The following is a 17,472-nucleotide window of genomic DNA, read 5'->3' as shown; positions in this document are numbered from 1 at the left end:
AGCCGTCTCTTCTCCAAGCTGAACAGCCCTAACCTCTTCAGCCTTTCCTCATAGGGGAGCTGTTCCATCCCCTTTATCATTTTGGTTGCCCTTCTCTGTACCTTCTCCATTGCAACTATATCTATTTTGAGATGCGGGACCAGAATTGTACACAGTATTCAAGGTGCGGTCTCATCATGGAGCGATACAGAGGCAATTATGACATTTTCCGTTTTGTTAATCATTCCCTTCCTAATAATTCTTAACATTCTGTTTTCTTTTTTGACTGCTGCAGTACGCTGAACCGACAATTTTAAAGTATTATCCACTATGATGCCTAGATCTTTTTCCTGGGTAGTAGCTCCTAATATGGAACCTAACATCGTGTAACTACTGTTGGGGAGCGCTAGGAGAGCGATCCCATTCCTGGGAGGTGTGTGTGCCCTTGGGCCGCGGCTCGACACCAGAGAGGTCTGAAGAGATGCCGCGGGAGGCGTGGCATGCCCGAGCATGGGCTGGACGGAAGCAGGCTGGAGTGAAGACTGGAAGACAGGCCCTCCTCCGGGCCTGCACGCTTCGTAAGACCCAACAATGCTATGTTGGTCTTGTGAACAGTCCTCCGACCGTTCCCAGCCCTTTCGGACCTGCCGCAAGGTACGGCACGAAGCGGCAGGCCGGATGGAGGCCAGGGCAGCGAAGACTGGAACATGGATGCAGACGAGACTCAGAAATGAGGTACTGGAAGTGCAGACGTAGACTCAGGCACAGGTACTGGAAGTGCAGACGTAGACTCAGCTACGGGTACTGGGAGTGCAAACATGGACTCAGAGACAAGGTACTGGACGTGCTGACGTAGACTCAGGAACGAGGTACTGGAGGAAGAGACGTGGAGTCAGGAACGAGGTATGATGCATACAGGAGACTCAAGGGCGAGGTACGAGACTGGCAACATGGAGCGCCCTACACAGCCCTACATTTTCCCTTCCTTCCACCTTTCTTAATGCATGGAATACAACTGGACTGCACCTCTAGGATTGCTTTTTAAACAATGTCCATGCCTGTTGAACACTTTTAACCTTTGCAGCTGCACCTTTCAGTTTTTTTCTAACTCTTTTCCTCATTTTATCAAAATTTCCCTTTTGAAAGTTTAGTGTTAGAGCTGTAGATTTACTTATTGCCCTCCTTCCAGTTATTAGTTTAAATTTGATCATGTTAGGATCACTATTGCCAAGTGGCTCCCACCACTATTACCTCTCTCACCAAATCCTGCATTCCACTAAGAATTAAATCTAAAATAGCTCCCTCTCTTGTTGGTTCCTGATCCAAATGCTCCAGGAAGCAGTCATTTATTACATCCAGGAACCTTATGTCTCTAGCATGTCCTGTTGTTACATTTACCCAGTCTATATTGGGGTAATTGAAATCTAATCAAAACCAATGGGAACTACAAATCTATATCTTAATAAAGCCTAAATGAAGGTGTCAACAAGCCAGACGATATACATTTCAAACAAAACCAACCGGTCTTTTCAATCATTCACCGTCATAAAAAATAACTTTATTATATAGTGTTCAAAAAATCTGTTTTTTTCTATATATATTTTATATCCCCAGTATGTTCGACAGCAATCTCTTGAATTTACTATACAAAACAGCCCAACATGGCCAATGTTTCGCAACAGCAGTGCTTCTTCAGGGGCATATAAAAATTAATTATAGGGGAAGGAGTATGTGTCTGAAACATATCAAAAAGCCTTTTAAAGTGGTGCAATACCAACAATAAAAACCAACAATAATTATCTTTTTAAATGGCTACCGTTTCAGTCTGGACTCAGCGTCTCAGCCATCTCTTCATAGAACGGAGGAACCGAAGCCAACGTCAACGTCTCTTTAAATACATAGCTGGTGTGGGACGTAGGTCCTTGATGTCACTAAAATGCAAATGAAAAGTAATAGACCAACCGATCATACAATGTTTCCAATCCAAATAGAAGTTGTTAGTGGTGGTCAAAATTAATGCTTAACTGAGAAACCATCAGAGAAAAAGGGGAAAAAAAGCCTTGTTATCCTAAGAAAACATGTAAGTCCAAATCAGTGTTCAGACCATTAGGAATTAGTCTTTAATCTATAAATCCAGCATTGCTCTAATCTCAACAATAGCAATTCACGATTTCCCCCTCACCAATGTTCTAATACTTGATCAATGGCACAAAACAATAACTTCAAAATGATGTCCAACCTGAATGCAATGAGAAACCAAGGGTTCATCTGCCCGAGTATGCTTTATATTGGAGCGGTGCTCAATCATGCAGGTTTTTAATATTTGCTTGGTTTTCCCAATATATAGAAGATCACAAGGGCATTTTATCAAGTAAATCACCATAGTTGACAAATAGGAAGTATTTTGTTTTAGATAGATCTTAAATACAGATTTTAATTGCAAAAAACTTTTGACCAACAAGGAAACTGAACATACAGAGCACATCTGACAAGGCTGGTGTGAACCAGTGGTCACTTCTTTGAATGGGGTAAACTCAAAAAAGCACCCTGTACCTATCTGTCTGCCTCAGCTCCTCCAAGTCTGCTACTCTAGCCTCCAGAGATCAGACTCGTTCCCTGAGAGCCAGGAGCTCTTTGCACCGAATGCACACATACAATCTCTCACTGGCGGGTAAAAAATCATACATGTGACACTCAATGCAAAAGACTGGAAAGCACCCCTCTTGCTGCTGGACTGCTGCCTTCATCTTAGTTTTATTGAGTTCCTAGTAAAGTTTAGGATACTATGGGAGTTGGAATTAGAGTACTTTAAATTTACAGGAGTATTTACTAATTAATCAGCTAGTGTCCTATAAGGGGATGATTAAACTTTCAATAAGGGCTGGTACAATAGTATGATTTACATAAGATCCTGATTGATTTATAATGAGAAAGTGTCTCTTGCCTAAAAATCAAGAGTTGAGTGGGTAGGAAAGACAACACTAGAATTAACTATCTCTGGCTTGCTTATTACCTCAGACACACACAAACTCTAAAGAATATATCCCTCTATTTCACCTTTCACCAAGGTTTTATAAGTCCAAAGATTTCCCAAAGCAAAACTTACCAATCCTCTTTAACCACCATTAAATTGATCTTCACTCAGTTAATTGAAGGGTTTGAGATTCCAGCGCGTGCTTCTGATCCTCTTCTACTGCAAAGAGTGTGGGGCCTCTGGAAACTGGGGCTGTGGAATTCAAGCCCCGGGTCGCTTGCAGTGACCTCTGGCCTCCTCTCCCGGGGGATACTGGGAGCAGTATGCAGATGAGCCTTCCGGTCCTCCTCTACTGCCTACTACCCTAAGAAACTTACATTGTTTATGTCAAGGCTCCACCCTACACCCAATACAACAAAAGTAACCACTGTTGAGCACAAAAAATAAGAATTCACCCAGATTTATTGATAAAGCTTACTAATAATAAACAAAATATATTTCATAATAGCAGATAAGATAAATCATCTTTATGACAAATTTTCAGTGACCTCCAGTTTGATTTAAAAACCTTTTCACTGGCCACAATAACAATTCATATCCTTGAAAATTATAAGGTAATTTTGGGTACTCTGAACTTGTGACTGCCTTTTAAATGTGTGATCAGCTCTGTTTTAAAATAGGAAAACAACATTTATATATCCCACCCTTTATGGAAATTTCTCACCTACAAGCTGAAAACTGGGAATTGCCAGCGGCCATCTGTCTCTTCCCAAATGTCCTGAAGTTCTCTCGTCTGGATCTCTCTCTCTCTGCGTCAGATGATGAAAAGGCTGCTATTCCAGACACTGTAGCATTTGTATGTACATTACTGTTAGTCTATCACTAGTTCTGGTATTACAGTAACTTATTACTACAGTTATGCACAGTTGATGGTGAGTAAGGGTTCAAAGTGAGTTCTGTCAGCAACTATCTCCTAGTTGCTTATACTTTTCCAAATCAATTTGAGGAAATCTTACCATGACATCATACCAGCATTGTTCATGCAAGATATTGAAAACTCTTCCCAATTCAGCAAAGGTTGCTTGCCATCTGATAACTGGCATTTATGATGTCCAGATTTGAAACAGTTCCCTTACAAAAGTTACACATTCAGCACTTTGTAAGACCAACAGTTATTTTTACAGTTTTTGCAATTTCAAATGACCATTTCTGATGAGTTGATGACCACTGATGTATACTTCTCAGTTTCCCAGACTTTGGCTAATTAAAAGCTCAGCTTGTGGTTACTCTCACCCACCATCTACCTTAAGAAAACTGATCTTTTCCTTCTTCCTTATCTCACAGAACAAAAAAGTAGTAGGAAACATAAGATAATAGACAATAAAGGTAAAAGGTCAGTTGTACAAAGGAAACCATTACTTTTGCTAGAAGTCAACAGAATTCAAAGAGAGAAATGGGAGAAAAACAATATTATATGATCTACTTAAAAAAATTAACCTCCAATGTCTATAAAAATTAGGTCAAAAGGAAATATATGCAGGCCTTTAAACTTATAACACCATGCATATGAGAGTCAGCAAAGGCGTGCATAAGTTACACCAATTTTCAAAGTGTACTTGCATGCATGAATTCGCTTTGAAAATTACTTCCATAAATCTACCTGCACAGGTTGCACCTGCTAAAAATGTCTACAGAAATTTTCTGTGAAAATTTATGAGCATACTTTTTAAAATTTAAAAGTGTGCTTGTAAGTCCATGTATATCCCTCTCCAGCCCTGCCCCCAGAAATGCCTCTGCTCAGTTTGGGTACACTTATGTGGATATAAAAAACATACATGTGTAAGTTTACCCACATATGAGGTTGGCCATTTTGTCAATGGCCACTTCTGCAAATAAAATGCTGTTCTACCTATAGTAGTCCCTTTGAAAATTGCCATCCCTATGCAAATCCATTTCTTGCACCAGATTTGAGAAAATACTATATATGTTATGAATGTTCGCTGTGGATATCCATCAAATCAGACCTGCTTGGGGGTCATAAGGATCACTGACTTAGTTTCATCTATTTCAAAGGAGTGCAGTTGGCTCATCTCCTTGAAATCAATGGAACCAGCCCACAGCAGTCCATAGTTGCCTAACATCATACCTGGGGACTCTCCAGATTTGACCCAGAGCCTCCGGAATTCTAATTAAATTGCAGGGTCTGCGGGTCAGCACCTAAAATTTTGGATGCCTTGCTGCCATGGCTGCAGAGAATGTACAATACGATTGGTCTGTGTAGGCTAATTAGATGCCTCTCCTGCTCCTGCAGGCCATTGGGTACCCACCTCCCCCTCACTCCGTGGGTCAATGGAATGGATCCTCTCTTTCTCCTGCCCATAGGGAAGAAGAAGGGAGGAAACCTCTGATTGGCCCCTACTGGCAGGAAGAAAGAGGAGGTCCCTTTGGGCCAGGGCAGAAGTAGAAATTAAAGATGGTTTGACTGTAAGGAGTTTCATCGGCTGCAGGAGCACTAAGGAGGAGGTTGCTATCACTGGTGGGTTTTGGGTAAGATAAGTGCTGAGTGAGTGTGGAGGAGGGAGTGTATGGGAGGGGGGCATATATGTGTTGTGTATATGTAAGTGGGTATGAGTGTGAATGGGTGTGATGGCGGGGGAAGAATGAGTGAGAAAATGAGAATGTTGGGTGTGTGTGAGAGAGAGAGAAAGGTAGTGAACATGTAAGTGTGCCAGTGTGTTTGTAGGTCAGAAAGAGGAAAAGGTTTGTGTGCATACTACCCAACCTGGCCACTCAGGGCGTTCCCCTCTCCAGCCTCCCCACTCCCTCCCCCACTGCTAATCAATGAAAATCTCAGGATGACCATAAATCAAAACTTCCCAGGTATGCCAATGTAGCCCTTTTCTCCTTCTCTGTGGGCCGAAACATATGGCAGCGAGCTCATTGGCTATAATTCACTGTTCCAGGCCTTCTTGAAGATTTCTGCTTTTATGTTTTTTTTAATTGTTCTGGATCGGGGGGGGGGGGGGGGGAGAAAGAACTGTGGGATAGGGAAAAGGTTGAAACAGGAAGGAGAGAAAACAGGCTGGAAGAAGGAGGTTAAACCTGGAGGGAAGGGTGAGAGAGAAAGCATAGGATGGAGGGAAGGGGGAAGAAAGCTAGTAAAGGGGAGTTGAACCTGGGAGAGGAAAGTAGGGAAAGAGCTGGAGGGAGGAGGAGGGGTTTGAACCCGGAGAGGAAGGGATAGAGCATACAGGATTGAAATTGGGAGAGAGAAGGAGGAGCAGTGAGGGGCAGATAAGGAGGGAACCTGGAAAATAGGTAGAAATAATGAGGGAGGGAGAGTGCTGGGGGGGGTTGTACCTGTGAGGGGGCAGAAGAGAGCTGGGGACAAAGCCTGGGTAAAGAGGAGGGAGAGGAGAAGAACAAAAGAGAGAGCTGGGGGATTGAGACTTACGTTTTTCAGCAGTACTTCTGGAGGTATTTTGCATAAAAAATGTAAAATTCTGTGAGTATTTTCTCTCTATTGCAGAAGTCAGCAAGGCATGCAAGGTCATTTTTAGTGGCACAGCAGCGGCGATAAGGTACTGAGTAGCAGCTGAGCGGAGACTCCTGCCACTGATGCAAGCAAGCAAGCAGCCCCAAGCTGCATAGGCATCACCATAGGGTGGCAAGACACCTCACCCCTGTGCTGGCAGCAGGAGGTGTATTTAACCAAACATCATCTGCTGCTGCCATGGGGCCATTCTCACAGCTCCTACTGCAAGACTGGCCCAGCAGCAGCAGGAGATGGCATTTGGTTAAACATGACTTCTGCTGCTGCTGCTGACTTCATGACCTGGCAGGCCACCAGCGAATCTATCCTGCAGCGGCGGAAGAGAGAGATCGAACACCGGTGGCTATCAGTGGACCTCATCCTGCTGGCGGCTAAAGACTATGCGAGCCCAGCAGGGCTGCCACGGAGCCCATCCCACGGCAGTGAAAGAAAGAGAGGGGACCCGGTGGCTGCCTGCAGACCTCATCCCACCGACAGCTGAAGAAGATGCCCAGGCCCTGAGATTGTATAAGTGTATAAGTGAGCATGTGGATATATAGGTGAGTGAGAGCCTGAGTGAGTTTGTATGTGTGTGGGTGTTTGAAAGCCAGTCTGAGTGTGGGGGTGGGGGTGGGAGTGGGGGATGAGAGCCACTATGGATGAGTGCATGGGTGAAAGCCTCTGTGTGTGTGTGTGTTTGCATTGGGGGAAAGAGAGTGTGTGTGCATGTTGGAGAGAGTGTGTGTGTATGTGAGTGAGAGAGAAGAAAGTTTGTGTGCACCCTCCCCACCCCAACTAATTTATGATAATCATGGTGACTGGAAAAGTACCCAGGTATGCCTAACACTACTAAGTAGATTAGATTGAGGGTTGAAGTGGCCAATTCTAGTCCTCAAGAGCCAAAAACAAGTCCTGTTTTCAGGATATCCACACTAAATATGCATGAGATGGATCTGCATATGATGGAGGCAGTACATGCAAATCTCTCTCATACGAATTCATTGTGGATATCTTGAAAAATCAGGTGTGCTTATGGCTCTTGAGGACCAGAGTTGACCCCTTCGGTCTACAACCTTCTTGGTAGTGTTAGGTGTACCTGGAAAATTTTGATTTACAGTTACCATGAGATTGTCATCGATTAGTTGGGGTGAGGGAGGGTGCACACAACCAACCCTGCCATCGGTCTTTATCCAGACAAGAAACAAAAATCTATGTTTGGAAATCTGTTTGTGCAGTAGCCTGGTCTTTGATCCACTCTTGGTAGTAGAGATGCTCACACTGTTCAGTGCTGAACTGAACCAGATGAATTTCAACCTGATTCAAATTGAGTGGGAAATGTAAATTTTTCCCAGGATCTGCCTTGAAAATTTATTAAATTTTCCCCCCACAAATCTTGGGGAAATCCATTGCCGATCCGTCGGTTTGTGCAGCTTTAGCAAGGCATGTATCCTAAGAAGGCCTGAACAAAGGTTCGGAGGTCATTCATTCATGCCTTACAGAATTCAAAGCTGGCCCTGGGCAATAATAGCAGAGAAAAGTAGAGGCCTGAACAATTGTTCAGAAATCACTCCTCATTTATACTGATTCATACTACTTCTATCAAACATTGATATAGTGCTACCAGAAGTATGCAGTGCCGCACAGATAACGCAGAGTCCATGCTTCGTGGAGCCTGCAGTCGAGCGAAGACGGACAGACCAGTTATTGAAGTGTTTGGGGGAAAAGCAGGGATAGAATTTCACATCTGAATGACAGTGGAGTTTAACTGAAGAATAAATTAGGTGGAATCTGAAGGAAATTGAATCTCTGCCCCCCCCCCCCCCCCAAACCAATCTAAGTAAAAAATAAAAATAAAAAAAGCTGGAAATGGAGGGAAGTGACTCGCACAAATTCACTTTTTCCAAAGCAGGCAGCATTTTGGAAATGGGACCCGGTGGGAATGACGCGACTGTGGATCACTTCTGCCCCATTTTGACTCCTGTGACCCCCCACGGATGGGGTGAAATGAGTATAGGAAGAGGTGCGAGACTGGGGAAAGTTTGGCGGGGGGGGGGGGGGGGGGGTAGAAGGAATCCAGCTCCTTTCTTTCTCTCTCTTTTCATTTGTTTTCTTGTTTTTAGAGTTTATTTTGTTTCTATTAAATGAAATGGAAAAAAAAACCAAAAAACTTTTTTTTGTCTGTGCACATCCCTTCAGAAGAGACCTGGAAGCAGATTTTTTGTCAAAATGAAAACACCATATTAAAAAAAAAAATTAAAAAAAAAAAAATATATATATATATAATCACTTACTTTCTTATCTGAAAAACAAGTAAGCAGTTGCCAGGTTGAGGCTCCAGTGACCGCTGACATAAGTGACCAAACGGTACCGAGCATGAAGAGGTGGCCGAAGGCATTAGTATTACAAAGTTACTTCTGCAAGAAGAATGAATTCGTTTCTAACGGAAATCTCTGATCAGGAAAACAGTTGCAGAAGACCTGGGGGTGCTGGGCTAATAAAAGATGGAAAGCAGCTGCTGGTAGAGACTGCTTTATATTACCTCTGATGCAACTGGATAATCAGCCTTGAATCTAACTTCCTACCTACCCATTTTAAGTATATCACATTATAATTATGCTAACAATTTGACTAATGCTCTGTTTTTACAGGGATTTTTTTCCACCTACTGTTTGTAGCTTCTTACCTCAGTTGTTAGAGTAATTAAAGCAGTCCTTGAAATGGTAATTTCTCCTGCTTAAGTCCCAATCCTGCCTAAAACCCTACCTTTTTGAGGCAGCTTCCAAATCCTAAAATAAGTTCTTGTTTTGAATCAGTTTCTATTGATAATCAAGTTCCTGAACCTCCTATTTGTCATATCTGTGTGCCTTCTTGACTAGATTGTAAGCTGCATAGAGGAAAGACTGTCTCTTGGGTCTGTACAAGGTTATATACATCTTGTAGCACTATATAAATTAATTATAATAAGTATTGAACCAGTATGAGAAACATTCTTAATCCTTACTAGCTAGACACAAGGCATTATGGACCAGATGGGTTAAAGGTTTCTCCCATTTGGCATAAACAGAAAGAAAGCTTAATAAATCTGTTATTTATGTATATTATATATCACTCTATATATGTGTGTGTGTGTGTGTGTGTGTTTTGACCACATGAATTTGGGACTCTGCTCTTCTGTCAAAAAGACAGTTCTGGTGTCAAATTGTTTTATTTTTTTAAATGTATTACTCACTTGATGACAGAAGACACTCTAAGTAAGTTACAATAAAATCCAAGGACATATTCAAATCTATACCTATAAACATACATCATCATCGTCAAAGAGAAACAACTCTAACAAATTCCTAATCCAGTGAAGACTTAAACCATAGACAGCACTACAACAGATGAGCATTTACAAGAACAAGACCAAAAAAGACATAAATTTGCAACAAAAACTAAAGAATTAAGTATTGTGCACCTGTCAAAACTTGTAGAGATCCCTAGCTTTCCACTATCTAGCTCAGGGCTTCCCAAACCTGTCTGTGGGACCCCACAGGCATTTGGGTTTTCAGGATATCCACAATGAATATGCATGAGATACTTTTGCATATGATGAGTCTCCATGGTATGCAAATTTATTTCATGCATATCCATTGTAAATATCCCGAAAACCGGGCTGACTGTGGGGTCCTGAGGACAGGTTTGGGGAAACCCTGAACTAGGTGGTTCCTAGCTCCTTCTGCAGGTTAGGATTGTTTGTAGCTTTCAGGTACCACCACAACGACTTGCCTGGATAGGTCATCAGTGCACTATAAAAGCAGGAGGTGCATGAGGGGACGTGGGGCTTGGTTTCAGTTTGTTTTGGCGGCATTTTGAGTTGCAGGAGTATTTGGAGTTTCTCTCCATCACTGGGCCCTCAGCCTGATACCGGGGGAAAGTGGAGTGATGGCATTAATCAATTCTGGGCCCCCAGCTTGGTTCCAGGGGACAGGCTGTATCCAGTTCCAGTACCCCACAGCCTGGAAGGCTGCGTCTGTGCAGAGTGAAAGTAAAGAAGTTTGGGAGAATTCTTTATTTTTCCTGTGATTTTTGTTCTGGATCTTGTGCCTGCTCAGGGAGGATATCCCCCCCAATCCCCCGCCTTGGGAAGTGAGGAAGATGCTGTGACTCCCCCTGACCAGCTAAAGAAGGGCAGCATGATCTGAGGGTGAACATCTGAGAAGAAGAAAGTAGCATTTATATAGAGAGGTTTGTCTTGAAGGAATTAGTTTGCCACTAATTCCTGCCCACTGGAGAGTACAAAGTCCATTTTTGGAACTTCTACCATCTGAGGTCTAGGATAAACGGTAGAGAGAGAGAACTAGAGTTAAGGAGATCTTTGTCCTTCTAGAGGCCCACTCTCTAGCATCCAGAGGACTGGAATTTTGCCTAATGCTTGCCATCCAAAGGGACACTGATTCAGCACTGAGAAAGGGGCACTTTGGACTGTTTATTTTTTTGTATGAAGAAATTGGGGAATCTTTTGTTGTGATTTGAACCTTCACATATTTTTTGAGTTGCAGTAAACTTTTATTTTTTTATTTTTTTATTTACGCAATTTTACACAATTACAAGCATCCAATTGTTAATGAAATCTCTTAGATACAGAAAAAGAAATAATTACAAAAGAAATTTAAATCAGCTTTGAATAAACATGTACATCTATATGCTACTCAAATAGAAGAAATACAGGGAGAGCAAGTAATCAGAGCGATCTCAATCTAACAGAAATATAATCTCGTACATGATCTGGGGATCTGAACAGGCCCAACATTATTTAAATTACACAGCAAACAGCAGGTCTATATGGGATTAGGGTGGGTATCCAGGAAGAATCTAAGTTGCATTGGGTCGAAACAAACATATCTCTGATCCTGAAAAAACACACAACATTTACAGGGAAATTGCAACTTAAAGGTTGCTCCTTTTTGTGCAACTTCCTCCTTCATATTTAGAAATGCTTTCCTTCTTAATTGAGTTTGCTTAACCAGATCCTGGTAGCACCAAACCTTTTGACCAAAAAAAGAAACGATTATTTCTGAAGTATTGTTTGAAAAAGTTTTTTTTTTCCATCAGGAAAGCAAAAGTAACTAACAAAGGTCTGCGATATGAAACCACCACTTCCTGTGACGAATCCAATAAAGGTGTTAAATCTGGTAAAACTTGATCTTCTATGTTGTTTCGATTATCTTCAGTTGAAAATAGATAATATGCCTTTTTTTATTACTGCTTTGACTTCTTCCGGTACTTTCAAAATTTGAGAGACATACAACCTGAATAAATCCAAAGGAGCAATATTTCTTAAAACAGGAAAATTTAGAAATTTTAAGTTGTGTGCTCTTAAATTATTCTCAATCTTTTCTAACCTCCTGTTTACCACATCATCATTCAGAATTATAGCTGACTGAGTTTTTTCCACTTCAGCAACTCGTGTTTCTAATTTTTCAATTTTACTATTTTGCACCGCAATTTCAGTAGCTTTATGGTTGACTTGCTGTTTAACTTCCAAGACTTCCTTGGTTAAGCCCAGTATAGCCTTCTCTAAAGATTGGAGAGCGTTCCAAATAGAGGTAAGAGTTATTTCAGGTACATTCATAAACAATTTACCTTGCTTAGAGGCCTCTTGGTCTGCCCCTCTTCCCAGTCCCGCTGCTAGACTGGCACCATTACTAAGGCTCGAGGGCTCTAGCATTGCTGCCATGTCCAGCCCTTCTCCCCCAACTCCTCGAGAGGGCTCTACCTTGGCTTCTTGCTCCTGTATGGTAAGTCCTTACGATGTTACTCCTCGTTCAACTGCCTCTGCCTCTCTTCAGATTACCTCCATTGGGCTTGCAGTTTCTAGCATCTTTCTTTCCTCATCTTGGCCTGGGGCGCCGGTCTCACTGGTGACCCGGGGCTTAAAGATGTCTTGGTCAGAGAAGCAAGCTCTCGCTCCACAATCTGCTCCTCAGTGACCCATCCTCCTGGTGTAAGTGGGGGCACCGTTGCAAAAAAGCTCCCGATCCTGGGCTGAGTTATCTCCACCGGTGTGGAGGAACTTTCTCCACACCGGACCTGGGCTTTACGTTTAGTATGCAGCATATCAGAAACGGGTGATTCAAGAAAAAGGTCAGGAGTTCCTCACAGCGTGACCGTTCAGGTCGCCATCTTGAAAGCTCTCGAGTTGCAGTAAACCTTTGTTGAACATCCCACAACAGTGTCCAACATATGTTTCCTTCAGTGTCAAAGGTGTCCTCAAACAAGGACATCCCAAGCGTGAAAACTGTGGATTCAGAGATTTTAAAGGTACGCACCCTCATGAGCCTAGGACCCTCCCTGCCAGAATGAACCCAGGCACCCCGTTGGGCTTCTATGAGCTGTGTGGAGGGAGAGTAGTGAGAAGCAGAGGTCCAGGTATGGAAGCAGCCCCCACGGAGTACAATGAGCTCCTGAATTCCGGGAGGTCCCTGAAGAGTGGCTTACATATATGAATGCTTGTATCTTGTCATTATTATTATTAAGAGAGGCGTATGAAGACCTACAAGGATTCTGATTGCAAACTCCATGTCAGCTCTTTTGTGGATCAGCATCAGATTTCTGCATAGCTGCCACAGATCTTGCCTTCATTGTCCATTTTCTTAAAAAAAAAAAAAAGTTTGTTAAACAGATTCAACATTCCTTAGAAATTTTTCTGGTTTTGTCTAGTTGTTTTGTGAACTTTTATTTATTTATTTTAAAGAAATATGCATCTCCCTAGCTGTCAGCAAAATATGCAGTTTGCTCTTCACATTCCCCTGCAGGCTAGATTAGTTTTGTTGCGCATGAAGTGGACCCTTGGCCGGGGGCAGGGTTGATCCGGCCCTCCGGTCGGACCCGGAGGTCACCTGCCACCAGGAGGCGGAGTACAGGAGGAGATGGCCCCAAGTGGACCTCGTAGGATCTCAGAAGAGACAGTTCAGGGTAGGCCCACCACCAGAAGGTTGCGCGGTCGTTGTCCATGGAAGAAGGCCAGAGGTCATGGGAGGCCAGCAAGAAGAGTCCATATGGAAAGCAAGGGTCGGTAATGAGATCAGTCCAGACACTGAAGACACAAGGACGCTAGAAAAGATGGCACTTGGATCAGTAGCCACCAAGGTGGCAACCTGGCGAGGGATCAACCAGAGTGAGTGTTCTTCCAGACCTGGGTCCCAGCCACCACAGAAGCGGACACCGGATGGAACGGAAGACCCAGGAAGCAGTCAACCAGGACATGGGATCCGGAGTAAACACTGAACCAGGAGCAGTGGAACAACCCAATTCCAAAGCAAGGTGGAAGTCGCAACTGAGCCCTTTTGAAGGACTGAGAGTTAACTCCCTGGGAGAAGCTTACAGGTGGGGCCCAAGGGACCGCACCCTCACTGTCCCTTTAAATAGGGAAGAGAGCTGCGGGTCTGCCTCCTAGGAGGAGCTGAAGCAGGGACCAGGACCCTGGACAGCGGCCATGCTGCTGCTGTCGAGCAGGAGGAGCCGAGGGAGGGCCAAGGACAGGGCCCCGAGGTAAGCAGCGGCGTCCAAGCCGCTGAAGAGGAACCAAGGGTGGCTTCAGCCGCAGGAGAGGTCCTGGCTTCGGCGGCCTCCGGGCTGCGAAGCACACAGAGTCACCAGCGGCTTCCTGCCGTGCCGGCAAGATGGTGGCCGGGCCGCAAAGGCCCCCGGCGCCAGCGGCTCCTGCCACGGGCAGGAGTCGCCGGCTGTGGCCTTACCAGGCCATGGGATGTCAGCGATGACAGCGGCCCCGCCGCGGAAGTAAGAGACGGCTCATAGCTCCAGCCACGGGCCGCATCACAACAAGTTTATCTTTATGTGTATATGATGACTGGTTTGGTCAACATCCTTGGTGATCATTTGGGACATCTGGGTATTGGAATAAAAAAAAAAGAGGATGAGGGTAGGAATGCAGTGAAAAATAACAACTGGTTCTGTGTATTCCATTGTAAACATTCAAATAATTGCATTTTCTTGAATTTTCTCTTAAGACAAAAAATTCTAATTTTAACAACTTTTGCTGTACATAGATTTGCCCAGCTCTGTTTATCTACTGCACCACATTGCTGATCATATCTGGAAGCAAGCAGGAGGCTGTACACAAGACCACAGATAGAGTGGCATTCAGGATGCTTCAGGAATCCTACAGTGCAAACAGGAGACAGAGAGTGCAGAATGCCAGGCCTAGAACCCGAGAGCTGCTGCTTCTCACACTCCACTTTCAGATTCCAGAGCCTTCACATTATCTTCCCCACCCCCTTCACACCACCCTCCTTTCCCCCCAGCTTCAGCTATGAATCTGTAAATATTCAAGTGATTCACGGAGTGCCATCTGTGCGTGCTGAATTTTTATAAAATGTAATTGACTTCCATTTATATATATTTTGTAGCACGTGCAGCACTGCCACGGAACAAAGTGAGAGAATTTTCCTCAGAGAATATTTTCCTAGCGTCAGGCCAATAATAAACTCACTCTGAGGCCCTTATGTAATTAAGACATGAGTAAAAAAAATGTGCGTGCATTTTCTTTACTTACATTCTAACAAAAAAAAAAAAAGAACTCTCAATGCAGTAAGCTAATGGTATGCTAATGCACTGGGAGTTAAAAGATATAAGCAGGCCAACCCCAAAATGTGCAGAAAACGCATACTTTCACATTAAACATGATTTATGAACATAAAACCAAGTTTTCTGCACAGAAAACACTTTTATGTACATAAATTGTTTTGTGCGCGAAGATAGGATATATGTACATAAAAGACAGTTTGTTCACAAAGCATGTTCTCTGCACACAAAGATGATTTATTGGCAGAAATCATATTTTATGCACATAAATGCTGAACACAGGACCACGCACCGTAAACTCCAGTTTCGTCCATACATTTACACTAGTCCCAGAAACGCTACTCCACCTCTGACCAGGACTTGAATTCCAGCCTTAAGAAAACGTCTTCAACCTTATGCACCTCTCTGCATTGGGGAGTGATATCTTATGCTTTGATTAACATGGGATTTGGCGAACATCCTCAGATCAAGGATTGGTTAACTAGGTTTGCCCTCCTGGGTATAGGATAATCTCTCAGCCTAGTAAGTGTTGCGCCCCTTGGTCACAGATGGCTGCGACCTTTGCTGCTCACCTCATTTTGCCCAGTAGCCTCGATTCTGGCTAAGATGGCTGTTTCTGCCTCTGCACGCCGACCTCCTTGGCGTTCCCAGGACGGCGAGCCCAGTCGCCATCTTGAACCCAGAGTGACCTAGGGCACACATGTGCGTGCCTGCCTTCTTCTTGTGCACGTCATGGCGGGAACCTCGGGGGCATCCCCACTGCATGACGTCACTGCCTATGTATATTTAATTTCACTGGACTTTCCTACCTACGAGTTAGCAAGGATTCCATCTTGCTATTCCTTACTTGAGATGCTTCGAATCGCTGTACCAGCGTTCCTGGCTGAGTGACTCAGGTACCCGCTCCTCGGGGGCCTTGCTGTACTCAGGGCCATCCGCTCCTCGGAGAGCCTCTCCTGTCTGTCTCTCCTTCTCCAGCTGAGTTCTTCTGCACTGGACCTCCACTGCTGCTACTACGTATTCTCTTCTGCATTGTGAGTACAAGACCTACTCTTTGTTTACCATGTCTATTCAACTTTGTGGGATCCTCGGGTTACCCCGCTCTGCAGACCACTTCCGGATCCACGCTGTCTTGTGCCAATTACCAACGCCTACCTCTGGCCTACCCCGCACTGCAGACCACTACCAGAGTTACAACGCACAAGCTATCAGAAGCAAGTACTTTCCGGGTTACCCCGCTCTGCGGACCATTACCGGATTTACACTGTCTTGTACCAGTTACTCACATCTGCCACTGTGGACCACTACCGGAGCTACCACGCACAAGGTTTCAAGAAGCAAGGTTTCCCCGCCCTGCGGACCACTACCAGAGAATCCATCTCAGGTCTTCTAATTCCTGGACTAAGTTTACAACCCACTCCTCAGGTTTCTCTTTGCTATATAATAAATATTCTCTGACTCCTGTGTCTATCAGTGCTGAGACCCAGCCTGTCATGGAGAGTCCCCACTGGGCTCCTCCCAGTGGGTGAAGTCAGCTCTCTCCACGACCCAAGGGCCCACAAACCAAGTTAAAACATAACAGTAAGCGAGGTGGTGGCCCTTTGATAGCATTGCAACAAACACTGAATTTGATTCAAGTAAATATTGCTCCTGTTCCACCTTACAAAATGCTAATACTTTCAAAAGAGAGCCTTAGAATTTGTTTAGTCTGTTTTCCACCTGGCTTACTACAGATTAATTTTTCTCCAGTTATTGAATGTTTGCTGATGGCAAAAGTACTGTGGAGCTCTATGATTGTATTAGGGGATTTTAAACTACATGTGGATATACAACCATTTGGACTCTTTTGTGAGTAATTTCTTGATATTATGCTAGCTATGGGGCAGGATCAGGTTATTCATGGTGCTACCCATAAACTCGGCTTCACACTTAATTAGATTATTTTTAAATGCAACCTATTTTTTTATTAGATCTTTTATCTCCTATTATGACTTGGTGCCTTGGTCTGATCCTTTTTGCTATTTTACTTCATCAAGTAAGCCTTCTGCTTTACTTACAGTTCAACATCGTAAAAAAGAGGCTATATTGCACTAGATGATTTGTGCTTTCAGCTCACCCCAATGCTAGGAATAGTTAATGACTAATGTGGCATCTGCTACATCAGACTGGCAGGTTATGCTTTTAGCTGCTGTAAATGAGAGATTGCCTTTTAAAATCTATTTCACTAAAGCGCATGAAGGGGATAATTTTCAAAAGGATTTACAAGTGTAAATGTAACTACTATTGTAGCAATTTTCAAAACCTACGCATGTAAAGTACACTTACACAGGTAAATCCTATGGACAATACAATGGCCTATCTTGTAGCAATTTTCAAAAGCCCACTTACACAAGCAAAAAGC

General features: G+C 43.6%; 1 long non-coding RNA gene across 1 annotated transcript; it reads right to left on the bottom strand.

Moving 5' to 3' along the window:
• Positions 1-1,543: 1,543 nt before the first annotated feature.
• LOC115097978 lies at positions 1,544-8,968 on the bottom strand. Its single transcript, XR_003858378.1, has 3 exons — positions 8,777-8,968; positions 3,678-3,798; positions 1,544-1,910 (listed from the first exon to the last, which is right to left on the bottom strand). It is a non-coding gene; the product is annotated as an uncharacterized LOC115097978 (long non-coding RNA).
• Between the last annotated feature and the right edge of the window lie 8,504 nt (positions 8,969-17,472).

This window comes from Rhinatrema bivittatum, chromosome 1 (assembly GCF_901001135.1).
Source record: "Rhinatrema bivittatum chromosome 1, aRhiBiv1.1, whole genome shotgun sequence".
Lineage (NCBI taxonomy): Eukaryota > Metazoa > Chordata > Amphibia > Gymnophiona > Rhinatrematidae > Rhinatrema > Rhinatrema bivittatum.
This window is presented reverse-complemented; position numbering and strand designations above follow the sequence as displayed.